The sequence below is a fragment of the Montipora foliosa genome, chromosome 1 (genome assembly GCF_036669935.1).
Source record: "Montipora foliosa isolate CH-2021 chromosome 1, ASM3666993v2, whole genome shotgun sequence".
NCBI lineage: Eukaryota > Metazoa > Cnidaria > Anthozoa > Scleractinia > Acroporidae > Montipora > Montipora foliosa.
In genome coordinates this window covers 907,064-914,563 of record NC_090869.1, presented here as the reverse complement: position 1 = coordinate 914,563, position 7,500 = coordinate 907,064, and the positions used below count along the sequence as shown (strand labels likewise).

Below are 7,500 nucleotides of genomic sequence, written 5' to 3'. Positions count from 1 at the left end.
TCGACATAAAAAAAAAACAACTTTGCTTTAATTGGAACACACGCCTCTGCCGACAAGAAAGCGGGGGCAATGCGAGGTTTGTTACGAAAAGAAAGAAATACAGTAATATAAGTTAGGAGTGTAACTACGTAAAACGTAAACTAAAAAGATTATTTAACAAATGACAAGGCTTACCTAATGTGCGCAACAAGACAGGAAAAAAGAGTACTCGGTTAAACAGAACGAAAAAACGATTTAACAAAATTTTCGGTCCTAATATAGTTTTACTAATTGGCCCGTTGGGGAATAACAAGAAAACTCCTCACACTAAAATGATTCTGCTCACTAACGAGGTAGTGTTACTTGAGTTAAAAAGAATATGACATAAAAAATAATAATAATAATAATAATAATAATAATAATAATAATAATAATAATAATAATAATTCGCGTACAAAAGGAGTTATAAACTGTCCGCAACAGCGAGCATATCCTCACGAGATAGGTGGTCTTCAAGGTTTTGCATGAGCTCTTGTATCTTCGTCTGTAAATTGCATATGTTCTGGTGCTTTACTTCTGATAGGCGGAGTGAACTTCAGGCTCGGAGGTAGAATGTTCTCTCTTTTAGACGTATGATTAAAAGTCAAATGTTTTTTGTACCTTGCGAGGGCTGTGGTTTTCCGTTCAAGTTCTCTGGCCATCATCATAATATCTGCGCCATTCGTTGACTCAATGCGTTTAAAAATAGAGTAGTGGTAGTCAGGAGCTGACATTTTGGATTTTGGAAGTGTCAGAGTTGTTGGACATGAGGCTAAGTACCACGAGTGACTTTTCTTGGAAGCCTGGTACTCAATAAAGTATCCGCAATCTGGAAATGACCACATCGCCATACCAGAGGTCTACAAGTCTCTGGCATGCGCGTAAGTCTCGCGCTAGGTTTTCAAGAAACTGCACGCGGATTTTCATCAGCGCGCGCTCGACGTGCTATTGTTATTTCACTCACGCGTGCTACCGTTATATTGCAACTGATGAAGGCTTAAGCACCAGCCGAAATGTCTTGCACGAAACATCACAAAAATTAGTCGATGTCAAACCATTATCTTACTATCTCCTACTGCTTTCTTTGAACGGAAATGGAAATTGGACCAGGATGACCCCATTCATTTGCAGGGTATGGGACTTGAACCCATGACCCTCATATTAAAACTCTGATGCTTTACCTACTGAGCTAAGAGGGACGATGCCTTTGTCCGCTTAATTGTAATTGTGAGCCATAGGATTTTTTGTGAGTTGAAACCGTGAGTCATTAAACTAGTGAAGTAACGGAACATCGCAGGGGTACCCAACGTCAATTTTCGGAAAATATCTGCTCGAAAGAAGATTTGAGATCTAGAATTTTCGGAACATTTGGTATAATTGCCCATTTCCAACGGATTTTTACCCTGAAAAGGTCACCTAGAATTTTCGGGAGCCTTTTTTCTGGCTGAAATTTTCGAAAAGGTAAGTTTTGATCCCTATAATTTTCGGATCACTAGACATTCACCTAGGAAATCCGAACAGATGAAAAATGCCTATATCTACCGTTTAAATACTAAAATACGTTGAACAATGCCATGGTTAAGTGGTTTTGAACTATGTTCTCGTTGGGTGCCCCTCGGACATCTGGAGACTATTTCGTCTCATTCTCCGAAAAAATGAATTCGTGAACAAAAGTAAGACTAAAAGAAAATACTCAGCTAATTATATGAACGAGGATAATAATAAAATTCGTCTCTCAAGGAGCGTGCGGACAGAAAATAAATCAAAGTTTGGGACCCATCGAAACTCCCAATGCGTGCGAAGAAGCTGAAGATGACGCCGAAGAACTAGTTAAAGACAGCGATCTGGCCGTGGCAGAGGTTAATTTCGATCCTGATTTGATACGTCTTGACGGTAAAGAAATCTTATTCTGAAAACTGAAACACTGAAGGCTAAGTTGGACAAACGAGGACTGAAGAGGTGCACATCTGACATCTCAGTGAACATGTCTTCCAAGCAATCACCAAAAGGCTCGTTTACACAGAGCGATTTTATTGTGCGACAAGAGTTGCGATAAAATCGCAGCAAAGTTGTACTAAACTTCGAGCATGTTCGAATTTGCGGCGACAAGGCTGCGATCTGTCGCGCTACAAATCGCAGTGAAATCGCCGGCTATTCACACGCGCGATTTGCTGTCGCCGTAAAATCGCCGTTCGAACGCAGCTCTTGTCGCGCGATAAAATCGCTCTGTGTAAACGAGCCTAAAGACAGCAAGTCAGACAGCAAAGATTCGCAAATGAGAGAAAAATCAGTTAAGACGCAGATCATGATATATTTTTATTTATTGAGGCCAAAGTAAGAGAGGTTTGCGCCTATGAAATTGCAAAACTAAAGTCTGATGCCAGTGAATCGTATACAAATGAGACCATTGCATCCCCGGGTGACAGCATGAAAACGCATCCGACTACAGAGCGAAAATAGCTCCTTAAAACAATAGTGGCGGATCCAGGGGGAGGGTCGGGGGGGTCCGGACCCCCCCTTCCCTAACCGATTTTTTTTTTTCTTACTACTTGTTCGAGTCTAAAATTCTCGCATCTGCAGGATCGCCTATTATTACTCAACTGGTTGACTTGTTTTTTGATGGAGAGCCATTCTATTTCGCCACTAATCTGAAAAAAGTTTCTGTAGTGTTTTTCTGAGTCAAGGTCTGGACCCCCCTATCAAAAATTCCTGGATCCGCCCCTGAACAAAGATTTCAAAAGTTGGATTCTGGTGCATAAGTAGGAAAGAAGAACCAAAAGAACACCTTGTGAATGTATTAGAGTGCTCTGACTCACTAACTCAAGACATGAGCCCGGTTAGCTCAGTCGGTAGAGCATCAGACATTTAATCTGGGGGTCATGGGTTCAAGTCCCATATCGGGCAAACAAATGAAATCATGGTTCCTTTTTTTTTCCTTTTTTTTTATTGTGATTCATACTACCTACAACACTGGTACATCTACTTACACAGTTTACAACTACTAAAATCTATTACATTACCATCAAAACTATTTAACAATTGAATAACTTACGCACTACATAGCCTACATACAATACAATGCAATTACAATTACAATTACAGGTGCTATTTACAATAATACAATTGCAATACTTACTCTACAAAACAGTATGATTACTTATTAAACTTGCGATACCAATTTATACACTACTGACAAAATAATACGATTACAGATGCTAATTATATTCATATTCTTACTATAAACAGCTATAATGCGACATGCATAAGTAATCAAAGAATAAGAAAATACAAAAAAGTGTCCTAAATAAACAAATAACATAAATACACAAATTATTTGTCTGACGTGCATTTAGACCCAGCAGCCCTCCATATGCATGTACTAAAGCTTATGCGCTACTCATAATTAAACCATAATAAGGAAGATTTTCAGTTTCAATCTATTATACACTTGACCGTTGATGATTTATTTGTCCACCTTGAAGAAAGCTGATTGTTTTTCTTGCTTCGCCTTTTTAGCACAGGGTACAATTTCGTATGAATCGCTTCGATTTCTTTAGGGTAGTCATGCGAAATTTCAATTTTAGTACCTTTAATTTTAGATTTTTAACTTCAGACTAAACGAATTATTTAATCAAATCATAGTGGTTTATCTTCCCTATCGGTTAAAGACGTTTAAGGAAAGCGGTAGTGCATTTGGCATTATTCCTTTCACTTTCTTTTTGATTTCATTTTAGTTGTGTTAAAAATGGTTTGTAAACAAGACTGACACTAAAAGAAAATAGTCACTTAATTATACGAATGAGGATAATAATCAAAATTCGTGTTAAACGGTATGAATTTGTGGATGTAGTTGAGGGCTCTGACTAAGGGTGCTTTCGATTGACCATATTCCGGAATAGGAATACATGGGATATAAGTTAGGAATCCTTCGTTTTTACGGACATTCACACTAAAATTGTCAAACATCTGCTAAAATGCTATTTTAAACATATTTTTATTAACCTTGCTGCTTCGAAACGCGCCAAACATACCGTTTTAATCATCACTCCACGTATTCTTATTCCGGAATAGGGTCAATCGAACGCGCCCTGAGTGAACAAAGACACGGGTCCGGTTAGCTCAGTCGGTAAAGCATTAGGCTTTTAATCTGAGGGTCATGGGTTCAAGTCTCATATCGGGCAAATGAATTAGATTAGCTTGGTCTAGTAAAGAAAGCAGTAATAGACTTGTGAGTATTTCCTTCATGCTCTTTTTGATTTCATTTTTGTTGTGTTAAAAATGGTTTGGTGAACAAAAAAGTGAGACTAAAAGAAAATACTCAGCTAATTATATTGTTGACAACCCTGTTACGAGTAGTCAAAAACTGAATTTTAATGCACTTGTTGCAAATCAAATACATACGGGTGACATAAGTTACAAAAGTCTATTGTCTGCAGTTTGCCCTTTCTGTCGCAGCATACGGTCAGTTTGCCTTTAGGTCGCATACGTTTGGCTTCCGTATGTATTAGGCCTTATCACGGTTTTGACCGCCATTTTGACGGGTAGGCAAAGCGTAAAGAATTTGTAGTGTTTATATGGGGATCCGATGTCAAGTAATTTTCGCTAAACGCTACCTGGTTCTGAAAAAATTATGAATTTAGAACTGAAGGTACAGGGCAAAAGGTTATACAGACCAAATTTTAGGCACTAACCCCTACTGAAGATGCCCGGCAGCGTTTTCAATATCTCCATAGATTTGTCTGTAATTTTTTCCGGCGAACTTTTAGTAACAATTACAGACAAATGTATGGAAAAAATCGAAAGCGCTACCACGCAGCTTTTAACGAAGGCTAGTCCCCTAATATTGGTCTGTATAATCCTTTACCCTGTACCTTCAGTTCGCGATTCATAATTACTGGGTTGCCGTATGGCAATCCCAGTCTAAAAATGGATGGCATTTGTTCGGTGTTATTATTTTTTTTTTTCTTCCGTGTCGGTAAAAGTCTTGCCTGTCACTCCCCTGGTAAGTAGTATCTTTGTGCATAGAGCCTTCTGCGCGTATTTTCTTAGGATCGAGAGGGTAGTGGAACTGCGTAGATTTCTCTGGTGGACACAGTAGAATCATTGACTTAGCCTGAAATGGCGTCGAAAGTCATGTAACGCGAATGGCGTTTTAGTGGATCCTTAAACAAAATATACCCTTATGGAGCTCAATAATGGAAAGTCAGTTGGATAAACCAGGCAGGCGGTGAACCAACACCTGGAATCTCAAAAGCGACGAGTAATGGACTTCGACAACAATCTGTCGCCCGTCGAGCAGAAATCAAAGTGAGCTGCATTTCTAAAATAATATTTACCAAGTGTGCTGTTATGTAGAACACTGAAACCAAATGGGAAAATTCTCTGCTAACTTATGGGTTCAACAAAGACAGAGAACGAAGCGAACTCCTTAAGTGGATCTGTGATCAACTCTGCACAGTCTTCAGGTAAAAAAAATTGGAAATGTGACAGCCAAGAATTATTTGAAAGAAAGCTTGTCGTCTATTTTGTGCTTTATTATTCAAGGAAAAGGTTCTTCATGGAAACGGTTTGATCCTGTAATTTTAGTTTGTTGTAATATTGCGCATATTTGACACGATTGAGTTTTTTCTCTTCACGCAGGCAATAATAGCAACTATGTTGTTTCTTTCAAAAAATTGTTCGCTGGAAAAGGTGGCCTTTATGAATTCATCATGTTTTATGATATGTGTGCTGGATAGTTTTGATGGCAATAGTAAAGCATTTTCTCGTTATTCAAGGACAATGTTCTTCAGGAAAGAGTTGGAACCTGAAGTATATGGTAATTTGACACGGTTGAGTTTCTTGTCCTCACGCACGCAATGAAATAGGAAGAGGTTTTCGCCTCAAATTGTTCACTGGAAAAGGTGGCCTTAAAGAATTCATCATGTTTTATAATATGCGAGCTTAACTGGATAGTTTTTGTAGCAATAGTAAAGCATTTTCGTGTCAAAATGAGGTTAGCGTTTTTGGGTTGTGTTAACTTAATTAAAATAAATATACATTCTGCCTCGTGAGTTTGTTATTCTCGTTAACCAGCAATGGAAAGTCATTGCAACGCGCATGGCGTTTAAGTGCATCTTATGTTGTTTGTTTCAATAAAATGTTTTGCTGGAAAAGGATTCTGTGATATTTTCTGCCTTTGTGAATTATAATATCATGTTGTGTATTGAATTTTCGAGCTTAAGGTTGAAACGTGATATTTTTAGTATAACTCTGTATGCAGGAAAGGTTTCATGGAAATAAACAGGTCTGTTGGACGCGTGCTTGAGTTTCAACAAAATGAGCCCCAAAATCAGCAAAAAATTGTGACGCCGGTGAATAATAAAGTAGCTGCTATTTCCAAAATGATGGAATTACCTGGTGATAAATAACCTCGTCTTGGAGAGTTAATTTTTGACTTTGCAGAAACAATGGTGGTCGATTGTGATCTTTGTTTTGAATTCGTTCATTTATTGTCAAACTTTATAACACTTGACAGAAAAAGAAACTTACGAAAACCTGGTATCTTGCCATCATTTGACACAGATGCTTCACTGTTTGGCAAGAAAACATGCCGCGGTAACTTACTAGTAATAACGGCGCCCGCTGAATTCCGGCGATGTCACTTTCGATTTTGCGATTTATTTGTACAGCCAAAACCTACAATAACAAAATTGAACGTAGCAAAAATCTCCCAAAATGTTTGTCGCTGATCGTAACTGTTTATATTCTATATTCACGGTTCAAAATTAATGTTGTTTTCATGTCGTAAATATGTTATTCTCGAGCGACCGTCCTGGAAACTTCCTTCTGCTCTTTCTAAAAACTGTGTATCAATATTTATTTACTTTTGCATCAATATTTGTTTTTGTATAAAGCAAGCTAACAAAATCTGTACCTTGCTAAGTTCGCATTTGTTAGCGTTAATAGTATTTTCGGTCCAATGCTTCTGTTTTACGAAGGCGTATATGCTTTTGGTCACCCATCCAGACACTAATCCCGCCGGACAGGGCGGGAGAACCCTGGTCAGAGTTTTTCTCTGTCCTTGTGTGGGCTCAATTCCAAAACTAGGGTTGATCCCTGATGGAATAATTGGGTAGAAAAACTTCACAGTAGTGTTAAACCTCATTCGAACTTGCAATCATTTAGTAAACTTTAGTATTACAAAGCTGTCAGATGCTCAGAGGGCACGCTTAAACTTGTGGTGAAAAGAAGTTTATCAACATGTCAGCCCAGAAGCCAATGTTTCTCACTTCCCATTTATTTTCTTCAATCTTTCTTCTGGGTTCAGTACTTTGCTAGTAACCACATGTCTTCTCAGGCTATTTACCCAAGGCTTCTACCATGGCACTACAATGATAGACAATACCAAAACAATATCGTGCACTGTTAGAGCTACATATTACGCAAGGACAGATTTTTTTCGTCGTACGAACGTGTGAGAACCTGTGAGCCAAAGGGCCT

The 7,500-nt window shown here is 38.4% G+C and overlaps 2 non-coding genes across 2 annotated transcripts; both read left to right on the top strand.

Annotated features, from left to right (window-relative positions):
* The first annotated feature begins 2,849 nt into the window (after positions 1-2,849).
* On the top strand, positions 2,850-2,922 carry Trnak-uuu (transfer RNA lysine (anticodon UUU)). The gene has a single exon. It is a non-coding gene; the product is annotated as a tRNA-Lys (tRNA).
* Positions 2,923-4,126: 1,204 nt separating this feature from the next.
* Trnak-uuu (transfer RNA lysine (anticodon UUU)) lies at positions 4,127-4,199 on the top strand. Its single transcript has one exon. It is a non-coding gene; the product is annotated as a tRNA-Lys (tRNA).
* Positions 4,200-7,500: the final 3,301 nt, after the last annotated feature.